Source organism: Entelurus aequoreus, linkage group LG01 (assembly GCF_033978785.1).
Source record: "Entelurus aequoreus isolate RoL-2023_Sb linkage group LG01, RoL_Eaeq_v1.1, whole genome shotgun sequence".
Lineage (NCBI taxonomy): Eukaryota > Metazoa > Chordata > Actinopteri > Syngnathiformes > Syngnathidae > Entelurus > Entelurus aequoreus.
In genome coordinates, this window is record NC_084731.1 from 53998043 (window position 1) to 54016178 (window position 18136).

The 18136-nt window shown below is 40.8% G+C and overlaps 1 protein-coding gene across 2 annotated transcripts in view; it reads left to right on the forward strand.

Annotated features, from left to right (window-relative positions):
• Window positions 1-9146: 9146 nt before the first annotated feature.
• LOC133654309 (copine-8-like) overlaps window positions 9147-18136 on the forward strand; it is a 92599-nt gene continuing 83609 nt past the window's right edge. The window contains exon 1 of one of the 2 annotated variants that reach the window (XM_062054606.1): window positions 9147-9273. The gene's annotated coding sequence lies outside the window, so the exon portion shown is untranslated. Of the gene's footprint in view, window positions 9274-9644; window positions 9788-18136 lie in introns of those variants that run through there. The other variant, XM_062054615.1, reaches the window with a different exon arrangement.

Genomic DNA, 18136 nt, shown 5'->3' on the forward strand with positions numbered 1-18136 from the left:
TTGGTGGAGGCTCGTGTGTTTCTAGTTGTCACAGCAGATGTAAACTGGACAAAGTCCTTAAGTGGCGCTGGTGCAGTGTTATTTAGGATTCGATGGGCCATTCGTATTGATGCTAATCTTTGAATGTTAGCTAAATTTAACAGTCTATATTTTTGGAGAACTAAACAGTGATGGTGGTGTTGTGGTTTTCGGTCAACGATTGTTTGTTCAAAGTTTCCAATGGCCTCAGTGCCATTTTGCTTGCCTGCGACCAACATGTTATACAATAATAAAAACGAGACATAATCATTGCATTAAAATAAGTTTGAGCTGCCTCCAGTGTTAATGAATTTCTGATACATTTGAACGTTTTTATGTTGTATTTAAGACTCTGGCACATCTGTTTGATATGTTTTTTAAAGCCAAATGTTGGGTCTAAAATGACACATAGGTAACGATATTCACCAACATTTTGTATTATTTCTTTATTAACTGTTATATTTGGAAAGGATGACATTTTATATTTGTTTACAAAATACATTGTTGCCGTTTTCTTAAAGGCCTACCGAAATGATTTTTTTTTATTTAAACGGGGATAGCAGATCTATTCTATGTGTCATACTTGATCATTCCGCGATATTGCCATATTTTTGCTGAAAGGATTTAGTAGAGAACAACGACGATAAAGATCGCAACTTTTGGTATCTGACAAAAAAAAGCCTTGCCCCTACCGGAAGTAGCGTGACGTAGTCAGTTGAACATTTCCGCAAAGTTCCCTATTGTTTACAGTGATGGCGGCCAGAAGTGAGAGCGATTCGGACCGAGAAAGCGACGATTTCCCCATTAATTTGAGCGAGGATGAAAGATTTGTGGATGAGGAAAGTGCAAGTGAAGGACTAGTGGAGAGTGGAAGCGATTCAGATAGGGAAGATGCTGTGAGAGGCGGGTGAGACCTGATATTCAGCTGGGAATGACTACAACAGTAAATAAACACAAGACATATATATACTCTATTAGCCACAACACAACCAGGCTTATATTTAATATGCCACAAATTAATCCCGCATAACAAACACCTTTATGCTAGCTCCTAGCTCCTATCTCCCGTCCATATAATGAATGAATGAATGAATGAATGAATGAATGATCTTTATTGTCATTGTGCATGTACAGGTACAGGTCCAACAAAATTTAGGTTGCTTCCCTAAGGTGCTTTGCATTTTTTTTTAAAAAGAAGAAACCACACAATATAAAAAACAACACAATATACACAATATGCAATATGGCCTAGGACCACTCTAAGAGGCAATGTAAAAAAACGAGACAGTAAAAAGTGTAAAGTGACTAGTGAACTGACTAGAGAGGAGTAATGCTGGTTCCCAGTGTGCTGAGTGTGTGTCTGTCAGGTAAAATGGTATTAAATGCAGAGCTGAAGTCTACAAAGAGCAGCCGTACATAGCCCCCCCCCCCCTCCATGTGGGACATGGCGGAGTGGAGAGCCGTAGCGATGGCGTCCTCCGTAGACCTGTTGGCTCAGTAGGCAAACTGATGGGGGTCCAATGCGGGCGGTAGGGATGAGAGGATGTGGGTCCGGACCAGTTTCTCGAAACACTTCATTGTGATAGAAGTGAGTGCCACTGGCCGGTAGTCGTTCAGACAGCTGACAGTGTTTTTCTTTTTGGGGACCGGGATGATGGTGGAGGTTTTCAGGCAGGATGGGACGGTGGCCTGGGACAGGGACCGGTTGAAGATGTCGGTGAGGACACCAGCCAGCTGATCAGCGCAGTCTCTCAGCACCCATCCGGAGACGCCGTCCGGTCCCGCAGCCTTCCTCGGGTTCACGGCTTTCAGTGTGCGTCTGACCTCGTGCTCCGTCACTGAAAGGGTGAGGCTGCTGTGGTCTGTCGAGTGAGGTGTGACTGCTGATTGAGGTGTGGCTGTTGGGTGAGGTGTTGCTCCTGAGTGAGGTGTGACTGCTTCCGATGGTGTTACCTCAAAGCGGGCGTAGAAGGAGTTCAGCTCCTCTGCCAGCCGGGGGTCTCCCCTGCCGGCCGGGGGGTTGCTGGGCCTGTAGTTGGTCATGTGCTGGACCCCCTGCCATACCCTCCTGGAGTCGTTGCTTTGGAAGCAGTCCTCAATCTTTGTTTTGTAGTCCCCCTTAGCCTCCCTGATACCACGCTTCAGGCTGGCTCTGGCAGTGCTGTAGAGCTCCCCGTCGCCAGATCTGAACGCGGTGTCCCTCTCCCTCAGCAGCCTCTGCACCTCTCTCGTCATCCACGGCTTTGTGTTGGAATAGACTCGGACGCGCTTATCCACAGTAACAGAGTCTGTGCAGTGTTTTATGTAGCCCAGTACTACTGATGTGTATTTCTCCAGGTCCTCGTCTTCAAAGACCTCCCACGCAGTGGTGTCAAAGCAGTCTTGCAGCTTTTCAGTGGCACCTTCAGGCCAGGTTTTGATGGACTTTGTTGTGGTGGGAGCACTTATCCGGGTGGGGGTGTATGCTGGGATGAGTAGCAGGGATGTGTGGTCTGACTGGCCCATGTGTGCTAAAGGTTTAGCTCTGTAGCCCAGCTTAATATTGGAGTAAACCTTGTCCAGTGTGTTTTTGCCTCTTGTGGCACATTTTACATGCTGGTGTAGTTTGGGGAGCACTACCTTCAGGTTAGCATGGTTAAAGTCTCCTGCGATGATATGAGCAGCCTCCGGATACATGCTTTGTTGCTGGTTGATTGTATCATGCAGCTGACCTAGCGCCGTGCTAGCGTTTGCATCTGGCGCTATGTACACTGCGGTTAGCAACACAGCATTGTATTCCCTCGGCAGGTAAAAGGGCCGACATTTAATAGTCAGATATTCTAGATTAGGGGAACAGTGGCTACTCACAATGCTTGTGTGTGTTCCCCATGTGTCCTTTGTGAATATTAATAGTCCTCCTCCCCGCGATTTCCCTGTAGCCTCTTTTGTCCTGTCCAGGCGGTGTAGAGTGTAGCCTGTTAGCTCGATAGCTAGGTCCGGGATGGATGAATGGAGCCAGGTTTCTGTGACTATTAGCACGCAGCTATTCCTCACGGTGGTGTTCGTTGCTACCTGTAGCCTCAGTTCGTCCATCTTGTTTGCAAGTGATCTTGCATTTGTGAGAAATATACTCGGCAGTGGTGGTTTGTTCGGTCGTTGTCTTAGCCTCTCCAGCAGACCAGCTCTGCAGCCTCGTTTCTGTTTACGTTCTCTACGCCGCCTGCGGCGCTTTGTTCCGGGTATAATGTACCATGGAGATCCGGGTTGTCTCGCAATTTCTTCCGGGATGTTGTTTACACAGATAAACTCGGCCGTGACGGCGTTTTCTCCGGGAGATCCGACTTCTATGAGATCCTGCATGGTGTAGACGTTGTTTCCCCGACAGAATGTAAAAAGTAAAATAACAAAGACGTACATAAATAACATAAAAAAGCACCGAACGGGAGAGCTTTGAGCCTCTGCGACTAGTCGCGACACCATCTTGCCATTATAACCCGCCAATACAATTCAAACACCTGCACAACACACACAATCACTCAGCCCAAAGGACCGTTCACCTAACCCAAGGTTCATAAAGCTTATATATTTACCCAAAGTTACGTATGTGACACGCACGTACGGGCAAGCGATCAAATGTTTGGAAGCGCAGCTGCGTACTCACGGTACCGCGTCTGCGTCTGTGTATCCAAATCAAAGTAATCCTGGTAAGAGTCTGTGTTGTCCCAGTTCTCTACAGGTGTCTATGTATCGAAGTCAAAGTCCTCATGGTAAGAGTCTCTGTTGTCCGAGTTCTTCGATCTTGACTGCATCTTTCGAGAATGTAAACAATGAAACACCGGCTGTGTTGTGTTGCTGACTTCCCTCGCAAAATACTCCGCTTTGCACCGACAACTTTCTTCTTTGCTTGCTCAGCTTCTTTCTCCATAATGCAATGAACAAATTGCAACAGATTCACCAACACAGATGTCCAGAATACTGTGGAATAATGAGATGAAAACAGAGCTATTTTGTATTGGTTTCAATGGGGTACGGATACTTCTGTTTCACTGGCTACGTCACGCGCATACGTCATCATCCAAAGGCGTTTTCAACCGGAAGTTTAGCGGGAAATTTAAAATTGCACTTTATAAGTTAACCCGGCCGTATTGGCATGTGTTGCAATGTTAAGATTTCATCATTGATATATAAACTATCAGACTGCGTGGTCGGTAGTAGTGGGTTTCAGTAGGCCTTTAATGTTTAATGTAAGACAAGAGTCATGTAGCCATCTTGCCACCTTCTCCATGGTTGCTGTAAGTTTTCTGGCAACCGTTTCAGCGTCCTTTCCCCAAGTATAAATAACCGTGTCATCTGCATACATCTGGATATTTACATCCTCACATACAGATGGCAGGTCTTTTATATACATGGAGAAAAGAAGAGGGCCGATATTAGAGCCTTGTGGCAGGCCAATATCAGTAGCAGTGAAACTGAATGTTGTGTTATCAATACGGACACATTGGGTCCGACCAGAGTATCTGTCGACAGTTTAAAAGTTGTTAATTGTGTAAGTAATGTGGGGTGACTGACTGTATCGAATGCCTTGCAGAGGTCTAAGAATATTGCTCCAACTACACCTCCATTGTCAAGGTTTTGTTTGATTATTTCTAGTAGAAGGCAAAATGCAGTTTCGGTCGAGTGATTTGCCAGAAACCCAAAATGCATGGGATGTAGGAGGTCTTTATAGTCCAAATGTTCTGTGAGTTGCTCAACGATCACTTTTTCTATTGCTTTGGATATAACGGGGAGAAGGCTAATTGGTCTGTAGTTGTTGATGTCTTGTTTATTTCCTGCTTTATGGATTGGGATGATAGTGGCAGTTTTCAACGTGGTAGGGAAAGTGTTTTCTGTTATTGATTTATTTATCAATGTTGTTATAGGAGCAGTAAGACTATCTTTATACGTTTTTAGGAAGAAAGTGTCCAAACCGTATATATCTCTAGATCGTGAGTTTGAAAATGCAGAGAGGATTTTGTTTACCTTTGTTTCATTTGTTAATTCTAAACTTAGTCCATCCTGCATGAATGGCAATTCTTTGCACTGATTTTGAGGGAATTTTTTATTCAGGGTTTGTACAGACTGGATGAAATGTTCATTAAAATGATTACTTATGTCCAGACTCTGTGACAGTAGTGGCATTGGTATTTAATATTATAGTGTTGTTTCTTGTTTGCACTCTTCCAGTGAGTTTGTCAATGGTTGTCCATAACTGTCTAATGTTCCCTTTTGCAGCTTTGATTAATTCTAAGTGAAAGTCAGCCCTAGCCTTCCACAGCAGCATTGTAACTTTGTTCCTCAAACTTTTAAAAATCATACGATCCGTATTTAGACCTGTTTTAATTGCTCTTTTGAGAGCTGAGTCCCGATTTTTCATTAGAATCCAAATTGTTTCATTAATCTAAGGTATTTTTATTTCAGCACATTTCATTCTGGGTTTTGTTTTAGTGTATTTACAGATAATCTCTTTGATTTTTGTCATTAGGTCATCACAGGCATGTTCGGTGCTTATCCAATTTATGTCACTCAATGGGACAGTTTTAAGTTCATTCTCTAGTAAGTGTTGGTCTTTTTAGGGATCTAGGGCAAGCGCTTTTGTGTACCTTTTGGCTGTGATGCCTAAATTTTGACAACTTCCGTGTTATCAATGTGATGTTATGGTCTGATAAGCCTGTTAGTAAATTGTAAGTTTTTTTTATGCGATCAGGTTTATTAGTAAATACCAAATCCAGCAAGGTTCGGGAGGAATGTGTAATTCTAGTAGGGCTGCTTATCATTTGTGTCATGTAGAAGCTGTTTATAATATCCTTAAGTTTCTTTCTACGCGATTTATTTAACGAGTCCAGATTAAAGTCCCCATAACGATCAATTCTTTCATACTGTGCTGTTTGAGGATGTCTGAAAATGAACTGAGAAAAATGTCTTAAGCTGTGGGCGGTCGGTATGCTACAATTACCTTGAAATACATTTCTGAGGACAATGTGATTTTAATTCCAACACACTCAAGATGATCTACTGGGAGGGTTATTTGTTCACTTTGAATGTTTTCCCTTACATAAATCATAACTCCTCCCCCTCTCCCACTTGATCTGTCTTTTCTGTAAATCTTGTACCCCGGGACAATAATTAGAGCAAAAGGTGTTGTAGGGTTTAACCATGTCTCCGATTGAGATTGATTGATTGATTGAGACTTTTATTAGTAGATTGCACAGTGAAGTACATATTCCGTACAATTGACCACTAAATGGTAACACCCGAATAAGTTTTTCAACTTGTTTAAGTCGGGGTCCACTTAAATTGATTCATGATACAGATATATACTATCAGATATATACTAACATCATAATACAGTCATCACACAGGATAATCACATTGAATTATTTACATTATTTACAATCAGGGTTGTGTGTGGGGGGGGGGGGGGGGTAGGATATGGACAGCAAGTAGTGGACAGAGAGAGAGAGAGAGAGAGAGAGAGAGAGAGAGAGAGAGAGAGAGAGAGAGAGAGAGAGAGAGAGAGAGAGAGAGAGATCAGAGGGCATAAGAAAAAGTATCTGCATTAGAAAAAGTATCTGCATTTGATTGTTTACATTTGATTATTAGCAATCCGGGGAGGGTGTTAGTTTAGGGTTGTAGCTGCCTGGAGGTGAACTTTTATTGCGGTTTTGAAGGAGGATAGAGATACCCTTTCTTTTATACCTGTTGGGAGCGCATTCCACATTGATGTGGCATAGAAAGAGAATGAGTTAAGACCTTTGTTAGTTCGGAATCTGGGTTTAATGTGGTTAGTGGAGCTCCCCCTGGTGTTGTGGTTATGGCGGTCATTTACGTTAAGGAAGTAGTTTGACATGTACTTCGGTATCAGGGAGGTGTAGTGGATTTTATAGACTAGGCTCAGTGCAAGTTGTTTAACTCTGTCCTCCACCTTGAGCCAGCCCACTTTGGAGAAGAGGGTAGGAGTGAGGTGGGATCTGGGGTGGAGGTCTAGAAGTAACCTGACATCCGCAAACAAAAACAATTCACAGTCGCATGCCAATGACAAGTCGTTTATGTATATTAGGAACAGTAAAGGTCCCAATATACTGCCTTGGGGGACTCCACAGCTCACCAAGAGGGGGGGAGGGGCACGGTGCCGTTTACCTCTACCACCTGCTCCCTCCCCTCCAAGTAGGATTGCATCCAGCTCCATGAGGTTTTGTTAAATCCGATAGACAAAGGTAATCCAGCAGTTACTGTCAGACTCTAATCTGACAGTAACTGCTGGATTTGTTCAGTCTTTTAGACAACACTTCTAATATTAAGGTGACCCCCAAATATTCCTTTGGGCTTTGAATTTTGGTCCCATAATATTTGTGCATGGTTAACAGTTTGAAACATCTTTGTAGCTCGTTGTTTGGAAACAGCTGTGTTATTTGGAATTTTAGCTCTATACTGTTTACGAGGCCCAGTATTACCAGCATTACTTGATTCAGTCTTACTCACGCCTGTGCTGGTATCGACCAAATGCCTAGGCTTGCATCCCAGGTCTGGTAGATGAGCACAGATGTCCTCGATTTGTTGTTCCGAGCGTCTTCCACGTGCTCCACCTGTAGTCGAACCGCTCGGGCCACGGCGCAAACCCCGCTATAACTAGAAGACAGTTCACAGCATACAGGAAACGGCTAACAGCTATCTGGATTCAGCATACAGGTAGTAGCTAGAGCTACAACGACAATACTCCAGCACTGACTGGAGGGCAAAACAGTTCTAAATAGCAGCTGGCTGATTGACACCAGGTGTGGCCAGGTGCCAATCAGCCGCAGCTGAGGGGAAACAGCGCTCAGGGAGACAAGCAGGAAACTGAACCAAAATAAGGGCGCTGACAGGAAATAAAAACAAACAGAGGAAAAACCAAAACATAACTAAACTGTCAGTGACAAACCTGACAGTATGACCAAACACAACAAAACCGGAAGATCTATGAACGTTGCAACAAAATGACTAGATTTGCACATTTCCTGCAAAGTACTGATTTTGTGTTGATTTTCTATTTTAAAAAAGTACACATTGACTTGTGCTAAGGCAGTAATATATGATAAAACAAGGTGGCAGCTAAAGAACTTCCACATTTATCACCTCTTGATTACAAAGGAAAAACCCGCCAGGTGAACAGCCGATTTTACTACTTCCGGTACCGACATAAGCTGACTCGCATCCTATAAGTGACATAGGACGACAAAATATACTACAGTACTAAGACTATATTGGCCAAAAAAACATAGTTTCTACATTCTACAGCAGGGGTGCCCAAAGTGTGGCAGAGGGGCCATTTGTGGCCCATGACTCTTTTGTCATGGGCCACAAGTTCCCTACAAAAACAAAAAACACTGGAACAAATTCGGAAAACAGTAAGAAGCATAATGAGAAAATGCCAAAATGTTGACATCGATAATAATAATAATAATAATAATAATAATAACAGAAAGCTTTGTTTTAAAAAAAAAAAAAAAAATATGTATGTATATATATATATATATATATATATATATATATATATATATATATATATATATATATATATATATATATATATATATATATATATATATATATACACACACACACATATATATATATATATATATATTTGGTGTTGTATATTTCTGAAAGTTCACTGTCATGCACAAAGTTCCGCAGGCAAGCAGCCACACAGACCCAGATTTAAACGCTATTATTTATAAAGCCCCTGGTATTAAAACCCATCCAGCCACTTTGACCCAGGTACAGCAAACACCCAACATGCTAACAACTTACAGCGGCAGAGAAAATGGACAAACTGTGCACTAGCAAAACACTGCCAAGACACTATTTTGGAGTGACAGTGGATATGGCCAATCAGACATTAGCAAAAAAAAACGGCAGTGTCACCACCTGCTGCCACCTTGTGGTTTGTATTTAGTTTTCCTTTGTTGGTGCAGTTGACCTTGTTGACCTTAACTTCATTTCTCATTCCCCTTAGAGTTCCTGTGTTCCCATTGTGGGCGGAGTTGTGAGACGTGCACAGCTGCTCCCAATTTACCCTGATGCTATTTAAGCAGCACCTTGGCAGCTGGATGGCACTTAATGATTCCACTCCTCGGCTCTCCACTTCTGACGGCTTCCATGCTTCGTGTTTCTTGCACCTTGTCATTCTGGCCACTCCCGGTGCCATCCAGCTTGGTGTATACGTCGACGGTAGCACGTCTTGCATCTCCGACCCAAGTTTGTTCTATTTTGATATATTAGTTTTTGTTTTCTCCACGGTGCCCATTTTGAGTTCTCCTTTTGCACCGTCGCCTTTTGTTCCCTCCAGTGAGGAGCGCCTTTTTAGCTGTGACAGGCAGAGCCCCAAAGCCAATCGACGTACTTGTGTGAGACATCACGTAACAGAGCGAGGCGACTTGCCCCCTTCCACGAAGAGGCATTAGAAAAGCGATCGGAGCACATGTTATCAAACTTTTTTCTTGTCTGTGAGCGCCTGTGTCGCCCCCCCCCCCCCCCCCCCCCCCCCCTTCCCGGACGATTCCACCATAGGCAACCGCCCACGTTGCCCATACCTAAGACCGCCACTCCTTGGGTATCCCACAGGCCAATGGCAACCATGAGGAGGCAGTTCGACGCGTAGCCATACCCTAATACCTACAGAGAGTGAGGCAGATCCTGAAGAGTCAGTTGAACGGCAAGAATAAGATCCAAGACTTTAACACGCACTACCAGTTATCAGATACAAGCAGAGGTGGGTAGAGTAGCCAGAAATTGTACTCAAGTAAGGGTACTGTTACTTTAGAGATGTATTACTCAAGTAAAAGTAAGGAGTAGTCACCCAAATATTTACTTCAGTAAAAGTAAAAAGTATGTTGTGAAAAAACTTCTCAAGTACGGAGTAACGGATGAGTAACCTGTTCGTTTAATGATGACGGCAACAAATAATGCACAAAAACATATAAATAGCAATGAGCAAATTCAGAGCCAGGAATATCTCTTAAGCAACTAAAACAATAATATATATTAAATAATAATACATTAAAATAAAAGAAATTAAGGTAAATTGAGCCACAATAACTTAACAGCACCATAGGCTCAGTAGGCATTCATTGATTGATTGATTGAAACTTGTATTAGTAGATTGCACAGTACAGTACATATTCCGTACAATTGACCACTAAATGGTAACACCCCAATAAGTTTTTCAACGTTAATCAATTCATGGTAAACACACTATGCACTTCTGATTGGTGTTTCTATGCATGTGTGCGTGTGCGTGTGTGTGTGTGTGTGTGTGTGTGTGTGTGTGTGTGTGTGTGTGTGTGTGTGTGTGTGTGTGTGTGTGTGTGTGTGTGTGTCCGTGAGTCTGCAGTGCGTTAATAAATGTCCCCACACGATGTACATTTGACAGTGATTCATAGCAGGGAAGCTAACATCAGCCTACAGTGACAGCCAAAATATCTACAAACCCCGTTTCCATATGAGTTGGGAAATTGTGTTAGATGTAAATATAAACGGAATACAATGATTTGCAAATCCTTTTCAACCCATATGCAATTGAATGCACTACAAAGACAAGATATTTGATGTTCAAACTCATAAACTTTATTTTTTTTTGCAAATAATAATTAACTTAGAATTTCATGGCTGCAACACGTGCCAAAGTAGTTGGGAAAGGGCATGTTCACCACTGTGTTACATGGCCTTTCCTTTTAACAACACTCAGTAAACGTTTGGGAACTGAGGAGACACATTTTTTAAGCTTCTCAGGTGGAATTCTTTCCCATTCTTGCTTGATGTACAGCTTAAGTTGTTCAACAGTCCGGGGGTCTCTGTTGTGGTATATTATGCTTCATAATGCGCCACACATTTTCAATGGGAGACAGGTCTGGACTTCAGGCAGGCCAGTCTAGTACTCGCACTCTTTTACTATGAAGCCACGTTGATGTAACACGTGGCTTGGCATTGTCTTGCTGAAATAAGCAGGGGCGTCCACTGTAAAGTTGCTTGGATGGCAACATATGTTGCTCCAAAACCTGTATGTACCTTTCAGCATTAATGGCGCCTTCACAGATGTGTAAGTTACCCATGTCTTGGGCACTAATACACCCCCATACCATCACAGATGCTGGCTTTTCAACGTTGCGCCTATAACAATCCGGATAGTTATTTTCCTCTTTGGTCCGGAGGACACGACGGCCACAGTTTCCAAAAACTATTTGAAATGTGGACTCGTCAGACCACAGAACACTTTTCCACTTTGTATCAGTCCATCTTAGATGAGCTCAGGCCCAGCGAAGCCGACAGCGTTTCTGGGTGTTGTTGATAAACGGTTTTCGCCTTGCATAGGAGAGTTTTAACTTGCACTTACAGATGTAGCGACCAACTGTAGTTACTGACAGTGGGTTTTTGAAGTGTTCCTGAGCCCATGTGGTGATATCCTGTACACACTGATGTCGCTTGTTGATGCAGTACAGCCTGAGGGATCGAAGGTCACAGGCTTAGCTGCTTACGTGCAGTGATTTCTCCAGATTCTCTGAACTCTTTGATGATATTACGGACCGTAGATGGTGAAATCCCTAAATTCCTTGCAATAGCTGATTGAGAAAGGTTTTTCTTAAACTGTTCAACAATTTGCTCACGCATTTGTTGACAAAGTAATGACCCTAGCCCCATCCTTGTTTGTGAATGACTGAGCATTTCATGGAATCTACTTTTATACCCAATCATGGCACCCACTTGTTCCCAATTTTCCTGTTCACCTGTGGGATGTTCCAAATAAGTGTTTGATGAGCATTCCTCGACTTTAAATCAGTATTTATTGCCACTTTTCCCAACTTCTTTGTCACATGTTGCTGGCATCAAATTCAAAAGTTAATGATTATTTGCAAAAAAAAAAAACGTTTTTTAGTTTGAACATCAAATATGTTGTCTTTGTAGCATATTCAACTGAATATGGGTTGAAAATGATTTGCAAATCATTGTATTCCTTTTATATTTACATCTAACACAATTTCCCTACTCATATGGAAACGGGGTATGTATTAACGTTACTTACCGCGATGTGCTTCCTCAAATTTGACGTTGAGTTCATGTAAGCCAGGGGTGCCCACACTTTTTCAGCAGGCGAGCTACTTTTTAAATGACCAAGTCGAGGTGATCTACCTCATATATACATATACATATACATAAACACATATATCATATATATATATATATATATATATATATATATATATACATACATTTATATATACAGTATATCATTTATATTTATTTATTTTGCTGTTTTTGTTCACATGTTAAAGGTATTTTAATGAATATACATGCATGTTTAACATATACTGTAGATTCCTTTCTTTCATGACGACAAGAATATAAGTTGGTGTATTACCTGATTCTGATGACTTGCATTGATCCAGCATCCTGAGGCAGTACACGAGGACTCGTGAGCATAACAGGCACTATCCAGTAATAGGCCTCTAGGAGTACATCAAGAAGATGTCCCCAAGACGACTTGCTCAGTGAATTTTCTCACGCAGAAGAAGTTAGTGAGCTGTCATGAAAAGCATGTGGGGTGTGAAGGCAAGAGTAGTGCCAGTAATGAGCGGGTATTGGGGGCTTTAACCCACAAGCTGGGTGCATTGTTCCAGCAGATACCAAGAACAACATCTGACGTCTCTATCCAGAAGAGTGCAATACTGGGAAGAAGCTTCCAGGCATCTGGTAGAGGACCTGAACTTAAAGGATATACCATTGTTTTATATATATATATATATATATATATATATATATATATATATATATATATATATATATATATATATATATATATATATATATATATATATATATACGCACAAGGTAACTCATTTACAAATGGAATGCATAGTGATTAAGCCCAGTGTCCATCCTAGCACTGTACAGTGCGAGTATTTTAGTCACATTTGCAATTAAAAATAGGTTGTGCGAGTTTTAGCACGTGTAAATATAGATTTAAACCCTTTAATAGCATTTTTCTCCCAAAATAAATCCATCCAAAGTTGATCAATCAATGATGGAAGTGACAAACTTGCCATCCAAACAATACCACGTTTGTTGACAAGAACAAACAGCAATGGAAGCACATTTAATTTATTTATTAAGCATAGGTAACGAGTGAAAGATCCAAAAGAGCTGCCGTCAGAGCCGACCAACTGCCGCTTCTAGCCTGATCAGCTAACAAAAAAGCTCAAGCCTGCATGGACTCGCTGACGTCACACTTAACTAATCAACAGGCACCGTCTTTTAAAGGCACACACACAAACGCACATGCTGAAACGTATCTTAATTATGCTAGATATTGGAAGTTTTCTTTGGTAAAACATTAGCTACTTTACCTAGTAATTAATTACATTTATTAAAGAGTAATTCTGTAAGTAATTTAATTAAAGTATTTTTTATATTAGTTTAAACATTAAATCAGGAAACTTAATTTTACATTTTGTTATTTTGTGTTTTTGTTAGCTAAAGAATTGAGCATAGCTAAATGTTGTTGTTTTTTTTATAAAAGACTGGAGATTATATTTGACTTTTCTTATTTTACTTTCTCTTATCTCAAAACACCTCTTAAGTTGGAATCCTATTCTGCAAAACCTACTTTTCTTACTTTTTGGTACCTGTTTTTGTGTATTTGGGCTCACCGTCAGTCCCGAAAATTTAAAAACAAGACATGGTGGAGAAATTTGGTTACGTCAATTAATAATTCCATTTATGGGTTAGTTTGTGGGCCAAACTATATCAGGATTTGAGTTTTGATCAATATGGCCCAGCCCTACGCTCGTGTTAGCGACAGTGCTAGCACAGTTTAGGGATGTTCTCTGTGTTTAATTGAGTGTTACAGTAGGCCTTATGATGGCATTGTGTTTACCGTATTTTTTGGACTTAAAATCCTTTCATTTTCTCAAAAATCGACAGTGCGTCTTATAACCCAGTGTGCCTAATGTACGGCATAATTCTGGTTGTGACATCGAAGCAATTTTATTTGGTACATGGTGTAATTTGTATTTTATTTTATTTTTTTAAATGGTGTAATGATAAGTGTGACCAGTAGATGGCAGTCATACTTAAGAGATACATGTAAAATGCAAGATGACGCTAGTAAACAACACCAAAACTTTAAATATTCCATTGAGAATATAGAACATTACCCAAATCTGTCAAAATGTTTTTAGTACGACTTTGGTAAGCTATGAAGCCGAACCGCTTGATGGATTATTATAAGTATTACTATGGTGTGTGTATAAGGACCGCATATATTACCTGGCGTTTTGTTTCGCAATATTGTGGAAAAGCAACTTTTCTTACCTTCTGTTACCTGCTGATGTGTATTTGGAATCTGCATAAGTCCTGAAAATGTGCACGCGTCCGCCATTGTAGTCCGTACCGACACCGTAGTCATAAGCTTCTTCTTTTTCTCTACCTTATGTGGCACGCATCTTCCGCTGTTGCCATATCTAATATAAAGTAGCGTAAAGTTCTTACTTATATCTGTCAGTAGACTAGCTATTAAAGCGCTAAAAACTATAGTGTGTTTACATAATTCACCCACGGAACTTTAGTTCAAGTCGGACGGTTTTTCACGGGACACATTTCCGGCGTTGATGTTGCATTATTGAGCCACGGATGAGGAGATGCTGCTCCGTTATTGATTGAAGTAAAGTCTTAATGTAATTTAAACAGTTAGCTCCATCTTTTGACATTTCTTCGAATCCCGTCCTTGCACACTACACTGCTACAACAAAGATGACGGGGAGAAGACGCTGTCGAAGGTGAGCCACGTAGGTAAGACCGCCCACAAAACGGAGCATCCTGAAGAGACGCTCAGAAAGCTACTTGAAAATGGTCTGTAAAACATAATCTATGCAACATTTTGACCAAAGAACCACCATTACATGTTATGTGGACCACAAGATAGTGTTTTAAATTTAGAAAAAAAATCATAATATGACCCCTTTTAATGTGATTTATAATCCTTTTGTATGAAAATAGACCTGAATAGACCTGCTCTTCGGCAGTGCCTCTTTTAATCCGTTGTGCCCAATATGTAAGAGTGCACATGTGTACCTTGTTTGAGTGTTAATATTGAAATTGTTGATATTTGAGACATTTCATATTGCTACTATTTTTTTTTTCATTTAGTAGCACCGGTGCTACAAGTGAACAAGCTAAGCGTACAGTGCTGCGTCGGTCCTTGTTAAAGGATCACTCTCCCCAAATAGTTATCCAACTCTCACAGCAGTCTTCATGTTGAAGAGCAACAGAGCAAAAAATTTGCTAATTAGGGGGAGGAATGGCAGTGGTCAAGGATGGAAACACAAATTGCCATGCAGTGTTACAAAAGAAGATTACAAAGATTACGTTCCAGGCTAGTAGGTAATGGTATGAAAGACATATCTGTCAACGTTGCCATTTTTTTCTGAGAATTTACATGTGGAGTCTGTGCAATGGCGAATGGTTTTCAGCATGAATCCAATCATTAAAAAGGGTGATGAAGGAAAAGCAGCTGCAAGGGCAACTCGTAGCTTAGCCCAGCGCAAGAATCGAAGGCGAGGAATCAAAACAGAATCAGCGGGAAGCAAAGTGAAGAGTAAAAACAAGACTACTGTAATAGTGGCGGATGACAGTTACCTCATTTTCAATCCACTGTGCTCCTTGTCATAAGTGTGATGATAAATATTAGTACCATATTTTTTGGACTATAAGGTGCACTTACAATCCTTTCATTTTCTCAAAACTCGACAGTGTGCCTTATAACCTAATTATGCCTAATGTACGGCATAATTTTTGTTGTGCTTACCGACCTCAAAGCTATTTTATTTGGTACATGGTGAAATGATAAGTGTGACCAGCAGATGGCAGTCACACATAAGAGACATGTGTAGACTGCAATATGACTCAAGTAAACAACACCAAAATGGTATATGTTTCATTGAAAATATAGAACATTACACACGGCATTCAAAAATCTATCAAAATGTTTTAGTACGACTTTGGTAAGCTATGAAGCCGCACCGCTTGACGGATTCTACTGTGCTTCAACATACGAGTTAAAAATATCTGTTTCTCAGCTGTGGTCCGTGTGGGCTGCGGGGGTACTCAGTTTTAATACATGTTTTCACCACTTGTGGCAGTAATGACAATGTCAAACAACCAGAAAAAGTCTGGAACTAAAGTCATTAAAGGCCTACTGAAACCCACTACTACCGACCACGCAGTCTGATAGTTTATATATCAATGATGAAATCTTAACATTGCAACACATGCCAATACGGCCGGGTTAACTTATAAAGTGCAATTTTAAATTTCCCGGGAAACTTCCGGTTGAAAACGTCTAGATATGATGACGTTTGCGTGTGACATCAATGGTTGAAGCGGAAGTATTGAGACACATTGTATCCCAACACAAACAGCTCTGTTTTCATCGCAAAATTCCACAGTATTCTGGACATCTGTGTTGGTGAATCTTTTGCAATTTGTTTAATGAACAATGGAGACTGCAAAGAAGAAAGCTGTAGGTGGGATCGGTGTATTAGCGGTTGGCTGGAGCAACACAACCAGGAGGACTTTGAGTTGGATAGCAGACGCGCTATCCGACGCTAGCCGCCGACCGCATCGATGATCGGATGAAGTCCTTCGTCGCGCCTTCGATCGCTGGAACGCAGGTGAGCACGGGTGTTGATGAGCAGATGAGGGCTGGCGTAGGTAGATAGCTAATGTTTTTAGCATAGCTCTGTGAGGTCCGGTAGCTAAGTTAGCTTCAATGGCGTTGTTAGCAACAGCATTGTTAAGCTTCGCCAGGCTGGAAAGCATTAACCGTGTAGTTACAGGTCCAGGGTTTAATAGTATTGTTGATCTTCTGTCTATCCTTCCAGTCAGGGGCTTATTTATTTTGTTTCTATCTGCAGTTAAGCCCGATGCTATCATGTTAGCTCCTTAGCTAAAGTGATTCACCGATGTATTGTCGTGGAGATAAAAGTCACTGTGAATGTCCATTTCGCGTTCTCGACTCTCATTTTCAAGAGGTTATAGTATCCGAGGTGGTTTAAAATACAAATCCGTGATCCACAATAGAAAAAGGAGAAAGTGTGGAATCCAATGAGACCTTGTACCTAAGTTACGGTCAGAGCGAAAAAAGATACGTCCTGCACTGCACTCTAGTCCTTCACTCTTACGTTCCTCATCCACAAATCTTTCATCCTCGCTCAAATTAATGGGGTAATCGTCACTTTCTCGGTCCGAATCGCTCTCGCTGCTGGTGTAAACAATGGGGGAATGTGAGGAGCCCTTCAACCTGCAACGTCACGCTACTTCCGGTACAGGCAAGGCTTTTTTTATCAGCGACCAAAAGTTGCGAACTTTATCGTTGATGTTCTCTACTAAATCCTTTCAGCAAAAATATGGCAATATCGCGAAATGATCAAGTAAGACACATAGAATGGATCTGCTATCCTCGTTTAAATAAGAAAATTTAATTTCAGTAGGCCTTTAAGAAGTTTCTTAAGCGCAAAAATTATTACTAAAGTACTGAAGCTGTATTTTCATTTGCACTTCAATGTTATTGAAAGTTCAGTTGAGAAACATATTGTAATTATTCATTATTATTTTGGTTGGAATGTACCTATTTTAGCAAATTGCAAAAATTGTATGTAATTTTTTTTTCCATTAGTTTTTAAGGCCCTTCTTTTGCAGTATATTTGATTAGTATCTATTTTTGTAATCAGCCTGACCAAACCCTTGATAATAATCTTTGTGATTAACACATGATTTCATATCATTTGACAAAGTGGTAAACTGTAAATTGGTTAGATATAGTTCATGAATACGACTAAAATCAAGAATAAGATTACTAATTCAGCATTATTTGAGTGGGGGATAGGGCCCCTCTGTAGTGGTAAAGTTGGGCCCCGAGGTCCGAAAGGTTAAGAAACCCTGGCATAAAGATTACAGTTAATTATTGTTATTTATTGTGTAATATGTATTATATTATTTATTATGCATCTATTTATTGTAGAGTATTTCTTATTATATATTTATATATTATTTTTTATTATGGTTTACT